Raw genomic sequence first — 16,250 nt, 5'->3', positions numbered from 1 at the left:
GTGTTAAGTATACGTATGTATCAGTAAAGGTAGCCGTGTTACAGGCGCTGTTCGAGGAAAAAAAGCATTTTTTGTATGTTACCATAACGTTTATGTTACCTTACGGATTAAATTAAATGTTAAAAATCCTCACGTGTAATATTTCTGTGTAAATATCTCATATTACGAGTGAAACGCATACGGCTTAAAATCCGGTGCGGCCTGTACAAGTACAAAATTGATTTTCTTTCTAAAATTAGAGCATGCGGCTTTTAATCAGGTACGCTCTGCAGTCCGGGAATTACGGTAATATTTGCTGCTAGAAAGCGTTGTTTCTTTTCCCACCTTTCTGCAAAAGGAAAGCTTCTTCAGTACAACAGATTGGTCGAGCTGTTACAGGGTGTCACGCAGACAATCAATTCAGCTTCTTCCTGCCCATGTGATGATAGTAAATCAGATAACAGCTGCACTTTCAGCTCCGCTTTGGTCTCATCCACTTTTCTGGCTATCTGGTAACTTTCCGCCGTCTGGTCTGGGACAGGTGGCTCATACTTTTTGTTTTCTGCGGCCGCTGCTGAAAACACAGCCGATGACAGTGGTGAAACTGAACCGCACATTAAATGGCCCGTAAAACCAAAACAATACACTTAAAAAGTTCAAAATGGTCCATAAAGACTTGATGATCATTCTCAGAGGATTTATTACCTTTCAGTTTTTAGACTCATAGAAAGAAATCGATTAGTGGTGCATTTATGAATATAAACTGCGTACCTCAGGCTATGAGCCCTTTCTCGTGATCTGGATCTCTCTCTTTCACGGCATATGGAAGCTGTAAAGCTGCTACCAACACTCAAAGAACACATTCACTGAATTCTCTGTGGTCACCATGGCTCCGGGTTATGCTGACCTGGCTTCATGATGCCGAACAGCTCATCATCCCTGCCAGTACCTCTCCTTAACATCGGCTCATCTCCACCTACTAATTTGCCGACTGTAGGTCAGACCGCCCTGATGTGGCAAGCCGTAACCACAGCAACACATGTTGAACCGTGCTGGGGAAAGGAAAAAACAAGTGTGGGGAACAACATGTTTGAGAAGTCATATATATGCAAAGCTTTATAAGCTTAAAATGCTGTCAACATCCAGTTTGTGCACTCGAGTATGTAAACAAAGTAGCAGACAAACAAGCTTAGAGCTGACGTCAAATCTTTCTGGACAGCTCCGTCATCACCAGCTCATCCTCCTGGTTTGCTCAGTAACACGCGCACACACACACACACACACACACACACACACACACACACACACACACACACGCGCGCACAGAGACAGGCAGGACTGTCTGAAAACGAGGCAGTTGGTCCAGCAGCGGGGTTCTTTTCGCGCCTGCTCATCTCAGACTTTCATTAATAACACCAGTCTTATCACACTGCAGCTCTCAGTCACTTTTTTATAACATAACTCAGCAAGAGGGTGTGTGTGTGTGTGTGTGTGTGTGTGTGTGTGTGTGTGTGTGTGTGTGTGTGTGTGTACACTTAGCCAATCATTGCCTAATAACTACATGTCACCTAAAAGCATGTGGGTGGATACTGTCCTTCATTCCCATAAAATGAACCAATTCAACTTAATGACACACACAGTGAACATTACCCTGTTGCCGGTGAAGTTTTATAAATTAAAGGCTATAGAGGGAAGCTGTGTACAGTACATTCACCCACAAACACACACACACAGACAGTGTCATGCAAGGCCAGTCGGCAGTCTCCCTCTGAAGTCACTTCAAAGATAACTCTCTTGGCCAGGGATGAGTGGACGGCCGCTGAACAGGCATGTGAGTGGACATGAGGTGGGGAAGGATACATGTAAGTTTGTTTTCTTTACTGAAAAAGAGAAAAGGAGATTTCCTTTTACAGGGAGTGTGTGCAGTACTATACATTTCATTTTCTGAGGCTGAAACCGTACTGTGAGGACTCCGGCTGCTCAGCACTGCACTTATGTGGTTTGGGGTCCCAATAACTGTGTGCATGCGTTCATATATCATGTGTTATGTACAGGATTTGAATGACATAAGGATTCAGTGCAGTAATCAAAGCAAAAACACTTGAAAAATCCATCAGGACAACCTCCATTTCCTTCACTACAAAGATGTTTTTGAGGCTTGATGGGAAACCGGATGAGAGTTTCTCCACAAGGGTGACACACGTGTGCTGAAAGGAGTTGACGGTGATAATGAAGCCGTTGCACAGAATGGTGGAAACACAGGCAAGGCAGAAGAAGAGCTGCAGGTCTGACAGTTGTAGGCCTGTGTGGGAGGACTCCTGTGGTGTTTTTATGAAGAGTGGGTGAGAAAGCAACAGTGTTGTGCGTGGAGTCATAGAGGAGGGCAAAGACACAGAGAGTGAAAATCTGGTTGGCTTGTTTAAAAGCAGCAGTGTGAACAATTCCGCTGAGATGAAAAGGTTGCACAAAAGAAAGGGCACTTGCAGTGCTTTCAAATAATTGAAATCATATAAAAAGATGCTCCTGTGGAAATAACAATCAATAATTGCTGCCTGTCTCTCATTGGATGCCATCTCCACCAGCAGCTAGCGACAATAGTTTTGTTCTCCTCTGCAGCCGGGGTCAGCTCTGAGGAACCCCTCGTGAAGTCGTTCAGCAGTTGCAATCCAAGCTGGTGCAGGTGGAGCACATCAAGTCAGAGGATGAGAGAAACTACAGAGAAGGGCCAAGGCTAGCTACATAGGAGCAACTGAACCTTCAAAATAAAAGCAAGAGGCAGTATCCACTAGTAGACCAATCATGCAGGTTTTCATTCTCAGAAAATGGAGGGGGGGGGGTTAATGAGAGGTTAAATATACCTGGAAAAGTATAATCAATAATTTTCTGGCACTAAATGACAGGTTTGAAGAAAAGGTTCAGCAGTTTCTCACGTCTACAGATTAAAGAGCATCGCTGCAGTTAGAGTGAGAGCATAAAATCGTGTCGTGGCTTTAGCACCGATAGGACTGTTTGAATGTGCGTGCGTCTGTGCATGTGTGCATGCATGTGTCAAGTCCGACAGTGTAAACACAGCAGAGCTCTGAGCTCTGTCTCTGGCTGTGAACGCTGCACTTGCTGGGTAATGTGCTGAGCTAGCACTTGGTGTCCAAGCCTGCTCTAATCCACAGATTGACTCTTTGGCCAACTGACATGCCCCCCTCTTCCCATTGTCACACACACACACACACACACACACACACACACACACACACACACACACACACACACACACACACACACAATTCAAATCATACTCATTCCAAACACCAAAATCCCCCAACAGGGGCCTCTGCCAGTGATTCACAGGTCACAGCATCAAATGAGCCCCCCTTTCCTTCCTGAGAAGAGTTCCATTTGCTAGCCGGGGTTCAATTTTTAATAGCCATTCCAGTATATATGTGGTTTTCCACTAATCATTATATGTAGAGGTCCTCCCTACAGGCCTCTGAGTTGGCATTATTACCAGTGTTCATTAGTCAATTCAACAGTTAATCAACTGAAATATTTTAATGATCATGGCTCCTGAGTACCCACAGCATTTTAAACTGGTAGCCTTCAAGCCATTGGCTGGCTAAAGAACTAGGGTTTGATGGTTAAGAAAATAGTAACCCTTCTTCAGTACCAGTTTCACAGCTCTCCTGACAAAGTTCAAAGATTGGACTCTGGCAGCGTGAGGAATTTTTCAGTACTATATTACATCTGTCAGGTGAAAAACAGTACACCAAGTTGTGAAACTCGCTAAATATTTGCGGAATGGCAACTGAAGCCAAGACGAGATAAGACAGGACGTCAGGGCCAAAATCTGGCCCTGAGGGGAACAGAATGACATCCGGCCAGTGCTGTGTTCATGGTGCATACATTACTACTCAAAACAAAATTTAACAGAATAACATATCTATACCAAAGTATGCAAATCTGAAAAAACAAACAAACAAAAAAAAAAATACCCTGAAGCTAAACCAAGTGATCCACTTTCCATGTTTCCAGCCGATAGAAGCGGCAGACCCTACTTAGCTCAAATCAAAATAGCTGAACCCACCGTTGTAGGTAATCCAGAGTATAGGCAGAATATACTCAGATATGCGGACGACGTAAAATGGCTGTCTAAAGTCTGAAAACTCTCAGCAGAAGTTTTACATATTTTTATTTCTGCTTGTATGCAACGAGATCACATCCAATCCAGTGGAGTCAGTTTCTTTGCGCTACACGAGTTGCCTGGAGAAAAACACCTGATCTTCACCCTTCTGTGCAACACCCCCAATTCATCAAACTGTACACGCAGATCATATTTTACCCATGCCCCATTTAATTCTGCCGCTGCACACATCAGAGCACCTGAATAAATTACACATGTAGCCAGTGCCAGCTAATTTTGTCATCTGTACAAACATTCATTTGAGATGTGTAACGCACCAAACAAGCACAGCACTCTCTCGAACAGACTTCAAGGCAGTGCCTCATGCCAGATCAGTATTAGCAGCTCAGTTCTGTCCATGTCTGTGAATGTGAACTCACACTGAAGGGATAAGTGTAATAAGAGGAGATTATTCCATGTGGGCAAGCTGTAACTCACTTTATGGGCTTTGACTGGATGAGGAGAGCAGGCGCTGGGGTCCAGCTCTGTAATATCCAGTTATAAACTGACGCAGCATGAAGGGCTCCACTAACCTCCCCCACACTGGCACCAGAGCCTCTATGATGTTAACATTTGGGATTTGGGGCAAAAATTGGGCTTGTAAAATTTCAGATCTCCGAGTGAGAGTTTGCCAGACTCCGTAAATTCAACTCTTTGTTTTCTACATCACTCCAGTGGTCGGCCATTAAAGTGAGCTGCCATATTAGGAGGCTTCAAACAAAGACACACATGTAAAAGACACTTATTTCTGAGCAAGACTCAGTCTGGCAATTAAATCTCTGATTACCAGTCATACTAGTCAACACAGATTTGAAAACAGCTGGACTCCCCCCCCCATCCAAGAAAATAACACTATCCATGGTTTTATTACACAATAAATCAATGCTCTTATTTTGAAAGTTTAGTTCAGTAAACATAGGCCCTTCCCGTTGCACATTGCCATACTGGCAGGCTAACCAGTGGTGGTTCTAGATATCATTCAGCGTCTGCGCCAGCCAATGAAATCTCTAGTTATTAGTGAAATAAAGAGTTTGATGTAAACTAGACAGACTAAGTAAAAATCATACTCTCACTAGGTAGGCCAAAAATTTGTTGACAATATCGGCGATTCTCTGAATATCATTTGGATTTACGGCTGTTTGATATAACGATATATATCAGATGATATATCGTTTCATTTTACACTATCGTTTGTTTCGTGGTGTTGCAAAATAAACTGTTTACGGCAATATTTTTTCATCGTTTTGATGGTCACTGTAGTGGCTATATTAATTTCTCTCTCTTTCTCTTATATTTAATATAACCACACCACAGACGGACAAGCGTCTGTTTTTATGCGTTGTCGTTAGCAACAACGACGGTAAAGGTTTTTCCCCACAGCATGCCGTGTAATAAATACTCACAAACAGTGGCCATTAAACTTATGTCTAAAAATGTATAGTTTCATGCATCAGTTAAAACACTCGACTCCAGGTACATGACGCCCAGCTGGAAACACTTCACGCAAGTCAAGCTGCCCGAGATTCACAGAATTTACAGAAAATGTTAAATTTTTGTGATTTATATCGTTATCGGGAAGTAGAGCTGGGCGATAGAACGATAACGATATGTATCGCGATATAACTTTTACTCGATAGAGAAATTAAGCTATCGCGATAGACCTCGCCGCTCTTGTCCTCTTAAAAAAAAAAAAAAAAAAAGGTCAGCCAATCCAAATTAAGTAGCGCAGAGCCGAACCAATCACAGCCGCAGCATCACGTCGCGTGACTTGTTACGTACAGCACAAGTGCCAAGCCGCACGTGTGTTTGTTTGGGAAGCAGCCAGCGGGTAATGGAGCCAGCGCGTAATGGAGGAAATGAGTGTGCCGACTAGAAAAATCAACCGAGCGTGACCGAAGAGAAAACAGATGATGGTTCCAATGCCGGAGAGATTGTCGAACGGAAGAGCCATAGAAGTTCCGTAGTGTGAAGGTATTTCGGCTATTTCAAGTCTGACAAAAAACAGAGTAGCGTGCACTGTAAATTGTGCCGAAAGCAAGTCTGGAAATACAATAAACTGGTGCATGCGTCACACTGTGCGCCACGTTATTGTTTCGGTGAAATGAATTTCTACAATACTGTTACTGTTAATTCTACTCTCTGCAGTGTTTAAATGCTTACACATACACACAGTTACTGTCCCTCCACACATACGACTCGGTTCTGCTTCTATGCCCCAGCTTTGTTTACTTTTTCCCACCGAGGCTTCTAGACTTCTGATTGGCCAACATTTCTGCACGGTTAGGAATCTAGCGCCACCTGCTGCTTTGGCATGTTCATAGCAGCGTTTTCCTTCATTTCTGCCTTTTATGTGTGGACGAGATTATTTTTTAAAACGAAAACGGAAAATCTCCGTTTTCAAAAATACCCGTGTACGTGTGGACGTAGCCTCAGTCTCTGACTGGAAGCGCTAATTCGTCATTCGGCTTTTGTCAGACTAAAGTAACTGTTAAAACTGTTTGAAAAGCTCAGCTATACAACAAGGAGAGATTGAGAATTTCCTTTTAGTTCTCAGTTTATTTGATATTGACAAAAGTTAGTCAGTTTTGTCTGTTCTTCTGTAAAACAAACTAAGATTTATTTTTAGAATTAATATTTTGTTTCTAAGTGGAATTGACAATTTAGTCTGTTTCGTTTGTTCTATTTTGAAACTTAAACGCTTTAGCGGCTGCCTTTTGTGTAGTTTGCAATATTTGCCTTTATTTATCTGAAAAAGTCTCATGTTCCTTAAGTACATCTACCCTGTTGAACTTATTATGGGAAATAAATATTTAAATAAAAACAAGCTGCTGATTATTTCACATTTTATTTGTGAGCAACGGCACATTTAAATCTTACAAATATAGTTATTTGGCTTATATCGTGATAGATATCGTTATCGCCTGAAATGAAAAAAACATATCGTGATATGAAAAAATCTCATATCGCCCAGCTCTATCGGGAAGATAGATGTCTTATATCAGGATATGAGATTTTGGTCATATCGCACAGCCCTATTTGGATTCATTTTCTATCCTCCTCTTCTCCAATGAAGAAGATCTTAAATGTTCAGCCACCCTGGACCCTACGGGACAACAAACCCCTGAAGCATTCCAGAGGCGGTGGGAGAGCGGAGAGTTTTTTAGGGCGATGGGGGTGGAGGGATGTTAAATTGATGACTTGGAAGGCAGAGGCTTTCCAGAAGCGAAGCGGACAACCTGTGGTTGGGGTTGAATTCTTTCCCTCTCTGGCTCCTTTTAGAAAAGAGGAGAAAACAGCAAACACAGACCCCTCCATTCACAGTAATTTATCCCTATGACCAGGCCTTCTTTACCGGCAGCAATAGCCCCCTTCCGGGGCTGCCCAGCAGGATGCCTGCGAGTGGCGTGTGAAACTCTCCTGTCTCCTTCAGCTCAAAAGGGAAGGATGAACAATGGCCCTCGCCAGGCACTGGCTCTGAACAATCCCTCACTCTGCTTCACTCTCTGCTTTACTTTCTCTGTCTCTAAAAGCAACCACAAGCTATTCCTCTCAGAGCACACATTCCTTTATCCATCCAATATACTGTCCATCAGAGGCTGGTTCCTGTTACCTGAAAGTCCTCGCCTGCATTTATCCCATCCACTTGTCTTTGCCTCAAACTTTATCATCGCTCTTGTTGGTTAACACACAGAGACACACTGTGTATCAACATGAAAGGCAGCAAGAAGCTCCCCACATTTTTCGGGGTTCTCAGGACCTCATGTGACCCTCCCACTAACCCAATCATCAAAACGTGGGCAGCTCACCATCGCTGTGCCTTAGCCCAACCATCTTTCCACCTTTGAATAAAGCCCTGCTGGATCTTTCCAGCGTGAAGGCGTTTGGATCTGACTCAGAGAGCGAGTGAACAAAGCAATTATTGGTTTGATCAGAAGCATATTTGCCTGAGACGAAATTACGACTGATTTTGATTTACTGTACCCCATGTGAGATTTCCACAACACATGGAACCCAACAGTGAAAACAAAGAAAATGAGTGTGGACAGTGAGGCAGCTTTGTGCCATTACAATAAACGCCACAGCAAGTCTTTCTCCCCAAGGCCGAGGATGTTAGCGAGTAAGCTGGGCCTCTGCGAAACATGTGGCTCATCACTTCATAGGGCGACTGTCCAACTGGCTCCAGGCTGAGAAACAGGCAAACTGCATGTCAGTCTGATCAATCAAAAAGAAAAAGAAGTGTTTCTGAACCCCTCTGTGGGAGCCAGCAGTTGGGGGAAAGAAATGTGGACAGTTTCCCGACAGAAAAGCGCCTCAGAAACAATCTGCACAACTATTGCGGGAAGCCATTTTCTCCCCAGCACTCAACCATTCACCAGCGGCTCCTACAGAGCTATTGAGCATTCACCAGGCACCTCCACATCCCCGACAAGCGCAACAAAAAGCATTTTAAAGTAACACTCCCCGCAGTTCCCACACTATTTCACCTGTCAAATGCTTACAAAACAGTCGAGGAAGGCCAAATTCTCCTCAGGGGCACTACAGCGCACCTCTTGCCAACCTCAGCCCCACTAAAGATGTTGTTACTTCTCCTAAAGAAAGAATACACAATAAATCTTTCCCACCTACTATCACGAACAACTATTCTGAGCCTCAAGGCCCAGACGGGACCTTGCACCTTGACAAGCATCACCTAAAGTAGAACAGGAAACCTAAAGAAAGCATTTCCTCATGGAGCCAGACTGTCAGCGCTCAGAGAAAAAAAAAGGATGAGTCATCTTGGGAATGATGCTCAGGAAATCAATAGAAACCAATTGTCTGTTTGAGGAAGGAGACAACAGAAAAAGGCAAAGAGAGGGCAGTGCTAGAAATTTGTTGTTGTGTTGTAGGAAATTAGAGGCATCTGCAGAGTCAGAACCTTGACCAGCTGACTGATCTTAAACTAGAAAGATATCAGGGTCTGACAGAGAGAGTAAGAGCAACTGTTGGCATCGATCATTTACTCGAGCCTTCATTCGGAATTCATAAGAACACAGCTCTGCAGGCGAAGGGTGGCGATGATACAGTCAGCTTCCAATTCAAAGGCGGTGTTGCCCTGCACGGAACAAACGGATTACTCCTATGGGCATGAAAAGGGATCATCAGAGAGAGAAAACTATGGTTATGGAGTTTTAACTTCTTAACTCAAACGCATTGTTCAACTTTTCAATGCAAATAGTCAAATGCACATATTGGAACCCTAATGTCTAAGAAATCATCTGAGGCAGCTGTATGTTATGTTATTTGTTTACCTCACTGGTCACAGCTTCTCAGTAAATGTGCAGCCCTCAATTTAACACTGATAGCAAAACTCCCACTGATGATACTTTTTTTTTTCCAATTTTCCACTGTGTGTGTAGGATGGAGAGGTACAGCTTCACTTAAGCTAATTATAGACATCTCTAACTGGTTTTGTTGCTATGCTGTGCATGTTCCATTTTCTGCGTAGCAGGAATGCGAAAGCACTTGATGTCTATAAACTAGAAGATGCAGAGGTTATTTAATAATAAGGTTTAATAATGTTGTTTTGAAACAAGGTATTCAGCGTCTGTCCTAATTCATGCCACCAGAGCATTCTACAGCACGACAGTTCGGATTAACTCCGGGAGGGAAAGTTGAACATGACAGAAAGCTTTTCACGCGTCTGGAAGGAGAAATGACAGCAGCCCACTCCGCTGCCCTAATAAACCTCCTGTTTAAAGAGACGACACAAATATTTGCTTTGTCAGTCTGCGGCGCTTAACCTGCCACAGCCTTCACATCACACTGCAGTGAAGATGCGAGTTATGGATCCCCTGAGGTTGGAGAATAATTATGCAACTGCACGATAACAACTGTCAATAGAGCATCAACCCCCATCAGAAAGCGAAAGAACAATGCCCATCAGAGTCCTGGTTTGTAGATGCTGCAGTCATCAAATTAGAACCTGATCCTATTTTTCGATTTTAGCTCCCCACCTTGATCAACAATAAAAGCTAAAACAATGAAGGGTTTTCGTGTCCCAAGCCGTTCTCCGTCATTTAATATCTGCCTTGGAAGCTGTGGTCCTATTTTAGACTCTCATAAAAGCAAAATTTGGATGTAACTCAATAAATGTTAATTTGGCCCGGGGCATTTCAGAAAATGAAGACATCAATCTTCATGCAGCAGCCCCCCCCCACACACACACACACACACACACCACCCCCAAAGACCCAAAAACAGCAGCAGTATAATGAAAGCGAGAGAGAGGAAATAACACAAGAGGAGAGTTTTATCAACATCACTCTTGTTTTAAAAGTCCAGGCCCTCTGTACACTTTTATTAAATCCATCTTTCAGGATGACAGGAAAAGCGGAAATGTCATAACGGGCCAAATCGCTAAACACAGATCCAATGAGGCAAAAAAGGAAACATTTACAAAATGTTTTAAACAGAGAAATGGTTTTGGCAAATCTATTTGGAGTAGGAAATCAAGACAACAAGACAAATATAGCTAAAGCTTTTTTTACCTGATATAACCCAAGTGATAAAGACCTACTTTATGTAACTGGATCTAAAGCTGGGTGGTTGTGGCTCTTTACAGAGGGTTTGTGGTTTGATCCCTGGCTGTATCCTTGAGCAAGATACTAAACCCTGATTGGCTCTGCAATGTATTCATCAGTGCGAATGTTAAACATGTTAATATGTAGAAAAAAAGTGCCATGTCCCCACATCAATGACAGAGTGACACAAAGTGTTTACATTCCCTAACACTGACACAAGCCCAAACACGCCTGAGAGCAAAAGCCACGTGCAAACCTCCGCTGACAATTTAGTGCCTAAAGATGGAGATCACTTCCATGTTATTGAAGTGATTTGGCAACAAAAGGTAAAAACCCCCAACAGCAGCGCAGCACAATACTTTCCAAAATATCCAAGAAAGCTGTTCCTGCTGAAGATGGAAACAACAAAACTTGTTTCACTCCTCCAGGCACAAAAAACACACTAGAGTAGAACCAGGCTGTGACGGCACGTGAGGAAGGAGGAAATGCCAACGGCTGGTGATGTGGGACCCAAATATAAACAAATGACCTGACCAGACATCACTGGAGCACCTGATAGATGCCCTCTATCTGACAGGAAGAGCAAATAGTGGATGCTAGTTACCAGTTCGGTTACATGGTGGAAAAGGAGCACTCTCAGCAGCTCAAGCCAGGATATAGAATTCCAGGTAAAAAATATTTTACAGTTTTACAATGTGACAACACAGGTCCACCCTAAATCATACCCCACTTTATCATCCTGGTGGACACTAATGCCAAGTGTAAAATACAAAATGAAGAGCATGTTGAACACAAAAACACCTGAAACTGAGGCTATAAAGCCACTAGGAAAGTGTTTACTAAGGTCATAGATTTAGGCAGCAGAGTCCCATACACTTTTATTTAACCAAACTTCATCAAGCAATCAGAGGATCTGCCCCACACTGGTCATAAGAAAGAAAATACAGGTTTAACACATTTTTCACTGGATATATATATAGAAGTAATACTAAAAAAATCTGTTAGGTGCTAATGAATTCAGAACACTGATTTGAGTCCCAGCTGATCTTTTGCTATTTTCATGCAAAGCAAAATATTTTCCCATGAGCCCTAGCTGCAAGACGAGAAGTTAAAGGTCAATCTTCCTCATTTTATTTTTACTGTATTTGCACTGTGAGCCCGACAAGTCTGTCTTGCCGTCTTGACATGTCTCACTTTAGATCCATTTGTTTTGGGCTTAGCCATAACAAAAACCTGAGAGACAGCCTGCCTTTCGGACAAATGGACTGACGGCGTAATATTTTACTCTTAGTACAGAGTGGATCGTTCTCCCGACACATACATGCCTCAATTATCCGCTCTGCTCTGTACTTGCCACACCTCCATCTCACTGTCCTGAATTTCCTTATTGGTGCCACAGCTCCTTCCCACCAGTCCTCTTCATTCTTCCTCCCTCCTTCTTATACCGTCTCTATGCTCCCTCTGAAGCTCTTCCCACAAGTATGTTATCGGTCCTGACTGATTTCAGACACCCTTGATTAAAAGAACGGCCCTGTCTGGGCCACTTTGACTCACACACACACCATGCAGGCAGAAGACCGGCAGAAGAAAGAGACGCTGCCCAAGGTCTGATCTTAGCGCCGGGCCTGTATGGGCCTGCCTGCCAGCTTAGATGCCTGCAGGGTGCTGGCCGCCATGCTTGAGAACACACACTCTGAAACACATGCGGCCTCCCCTGTTCCCATCAGTGAGCTGAATGTGGCATAACAATCATTTGTTAAGCGAAACTGTAATAATTGCCTGTTATTGTTGGCTGTTGTTGTTGCAAAGCAGCAAAGTTTTGGGGAAAAGTGATAATGACAGAGTACGCTGCAGAGTATGTTACAAAACACACAGATAAGACACAGATCAGGGTTATAAACTGACAGTGTTACTTTCAAGAATTAAATGTAACCTTTTTTTTTTCCTCTTCAGATTTTCATTGGCTGGCTGTCATGTTTTTTACTTAAGAAACAATTCTAAACTGAAAAGCTCTTCCTCTGTTTCTGCTGGCAAAAGCTGCAGACAAACAGCTTCTGTTGTCTGGAAGTGAGAGACAATGAACGTAACCCCCAGACGTGCCTAAAGAATTCAACCCGTAATGATTAAAGCAGTTTTTGGTAACTCATTGGCTTGATTTTGGTAATAGCACCCTCTGAAGCTGCCTGAAATGTCTTCCATCCATTCATGCACACACACACACGCACACACATTCAATTTAACATATAAAGCATGTGTTAGCACAGACAATAGCGATTTTCTTTTTACTTTTGCATTTTGTCTACTGCACTTTCCCCCGTCCTCCTGCCTCGTTGTCACAATTCGTACTGCCGTGTCTCTTCCTCGTTCTGCTGCATTTGAAGATTCTCCACACAACGTGAACGCGGCCCACTTTAGAGATGAAATGAAAGGGAGGAAAAAAACAAGACGATAAGTGCAGAGAGAGTTACAAACCACTGTGCTTTGGAAGAGAGGAATGTGGAGGAGGAACACTGGCAGCAATCGCTACTGATGGAATATTCTAGACTTTGATTAAAGACGGAATCAAAGGAGAAACTCAGACTTTCTCTTTTTGTTCTTCTTCTTCTATTCTACCAGCCTCCGACCTCGCCATCCCTCAGCCCAGATTTTTTTTAAGTCAAAGAAGTGAATGAAGCAGAGGATTGTGGGGAAGCAGGCAAGTTAAGAGATGCAAAAAAAAAAAAAAAAAAAAAAAAAAAAGCAATCCTTTCATGACTGCAGTGAGCTGGGAGATCAGATGTGTGCTGAAAGCAAGCATCATGTATTCACTGTATTCACAGCATCTGCGGGTGCTAAACAGAAGGAAGATGATGGTGATGAAGCGGCTGGGAGAGGAGGCTGGGGACGTAAACAAATTTGCTTTCTTTCTCTCTTTACAGATGATGCCGTTTGCTTTCTGACTTTTTTATCTTTTCTTTTTTTAAGTAATGAGGCTTTGAGGCAGACAGGTTTCAGCAGGATGCCAGCTTCATTGGTGTTTTTTTTTCCTAAAACAAATAAATAAATAAATGAAATATTCTTTTGTGGATCTCTTTCCTGCCCTTTCTTCAGTGACAGAACAGCATCTGCAGCAGCACATTCTGCTGGAACACGAAACAGCTGAGATTGGGAGCGATGTTTAATGAACAACCTGCTGATCCTCATCGGACCTGCAGGCAGACGAGCCCAGAGTTCTAAACTCTCCTCCTCTCTCTGCTGTCAACAACCTGATGACAAACAGAGTTCCTTTTGTGTAAGGAGAAAAAAATAGAAAAGAAATGCAACAATGAGACTGACCTCCAGACAGGCCAGAGAAATAAAACCTGTAATGATTAAAGGACCTTTTAGTAAATCATTGCCTGCTTTGCACTGCAAAACCCTCTCAAGTCTCCTGAAAGAATGGTAAAAGTGGAGGCGGAGGAACAGATAAAGAGAAGGGCAAGCTTTTCCCTTTTTCTTTTTTTAAGTGCAGCAGCCGGTGAAACGATATGTGCTTGAGGCTCATTAAGACGAGAGGCGCTGGATTCATTTAATCTCCCTGTACCCACAAAAAAAAAAAAAGAAAAGAAAAACGCTTCACAATCGATCAGCTGTGGCCATCTAGGTCCTGATGGCAAAACAGACAGCCGCTCATGCACGTGCGCACGCACGCAGCTCTCGTTAACTTAACAAAACTGTTGCATTGGTCGTTCTCATTAAGTGAAAGACAGACGGACGTGTGATGCTCATTTAAGCTTTAAGACGAGGATTTAGATACACTCTCCCTCCTTGGTTTCATTTGCCTGGCATCATGCTCCTGCACTTCTGATCCGATTAGGATGTTTGGAGGTGTACAGCGCTGCCGCAATGAGATTTGGATTAGCGGCAGCTGAGGATTCGGGTCGGGAAGCATACATCAGACCTCGACTGGGGAAAAAAAAAAAAAAAAAAAAAAAGGGAACAGAAGCTCACTTTAAATGAGGAAGCAGTTGTGTGCCAACTAATCTCACATCAGATAAAGACATAAGACAAGCTCAGCACTACTAAAATAATGAGATTTGGGAGTGCAGCAAACATTCCTGCAATGGACTCCAAAGGAACAGGAAAAACCACAGAGTCTACACAGCTGCAAACAGACACGTTCTTCTGAACTGTCTGAGAACTAAAGTGAAAACACTGAGCCTGCACAATCTCCCAATCCTAAGGAATCAACACACACACACACGTTGGGACAACAGCCTGGGGGTGTCCGATTGACTATAGGTCTAACATGCAGCACACTCTGTTCATTATTACATGTGAGCAGGATGCTCAGGTGTTTAAGAGGCGTCCCAGAATGATGTGGTTCAGAAACCAAACCCGCAGATTAAGGAAATGAAGCTGAGGCCTCTTTGTCCGTCTTCACACTTCAACACTGAGCTGGGAGCAATTAGCCACTTACGGCAATTGTGGTGAAACACACACACACACACACACACACACACACACACACACACACACACACACACACACACACACACACACACTCAGGACTGACTGAGAAACACATGTTCTTTCTCCCGTATCTTGTATTCACGATCTGTCCCTGTCCGAAGCACACATACACCTCAGGTCTATCCCATTACATGAGCCCCCAGGCCCAGCTTGCAGGCTGAAAAGCCCAATTTGTTTATTCCTGTGGGGATTACGGGGAGGGAGGGTAGAGGGGGTGAAATGCATCTAACAGAGCGCAGGGGCCCCCTCGACCAAAGCTCTTTAATTACTGCTCCTCCTTGCCACCACCCCCCCATCCCTCCCCAACACCACAGCCTCCCGGAACTCAGCCACAATGAACTTGAGCTACAGTTAACTGCACAGCCACTCTCGAGGTGTGTGTGTGTGTGTGTGTGTGTGTGTGTGTGTGAGTGAGAGTGAGAGTGAGAGAGAGTGAGAGATATATGGACAGAAAAGGAGTAAGAAAGATCACCAACAAAACTCCCATCCCCCATAATACTTCTTTCCTCCTCAAAGCATTCCAGCTTGGCAGAGGCCAGCACAGAGCAGCGAGCTTCGACTAAACCAACATCATCCAGCTCATCACACCAACACCACTGCTTTACCTGTACAGTTCATACACCTGTGTAAAGAGCAACAAGAAGACAGTTTCAAAAAGACACTCCTTTATTCACATATTAATGAGAGTTTTAGTTTTGGAAAGGTTGGAAGATGCAGCTGCTTAAACTTTTTCCTCAGCGCAGCATCCCTCATAATTGATCCGTGCCAGCCAAACAACCAGCAAGAATACCTCCTAAAGGGCTAATAACAAGGAATGTTTACAATATTATTATAAATATTAATATTTATAACCTGCTGATGTGGTAGACTTTAGAACTGCTCACTTTCACTTTGCTTTCAGTTTCTGTAACTCTCCCTCGTTGCATTTTTTTTTTTTATATCTCCATAGAAAATTTTTCTATGGAGAGTTCCTGCAGTTATTGTGGTTGTTCCACCATGCACTATGCAGCTAACTAGGCTAACCCCCAGGAAAACAAAACAGTTAT

General features: G+C 43.3%; 1 protein-coding gene across 3 annotated transcripts in view; it reads right to left on the bottom strand.

Annotated features, from left to right (window-relative positions):
• lrp4 (low density lipoprotein receptor-related protein 4) overlaps positions 1 to 16,250 on the bottom strand; it is a 111,042-nt gene that overhangs the window by 69,877 nt on the left and 24,915 nt on the right. The gene's annotated exons all lie outside the window — the stretch shown is intronic.

Source organism: Maylandia zebra, linkage group LG1 (assembly GCF_041146795.1).
Source record: "Maylandia zebra isolate NMK-2024a linkage group LG1, Mzebra_GT3a, whole genome shotgun sequence".
Lineage (NCBI taxonomy): Eukaryota > Metazoa > Chordata > Actinopteri > Cichliformes > Cichlidae > Maylandia > Maylandia zebra.
The sequence above is the reverse complement of the archived record's forward strand: the minus strand, read 5'-3'. Positions and strand labels throughout refer to the sequence as shown.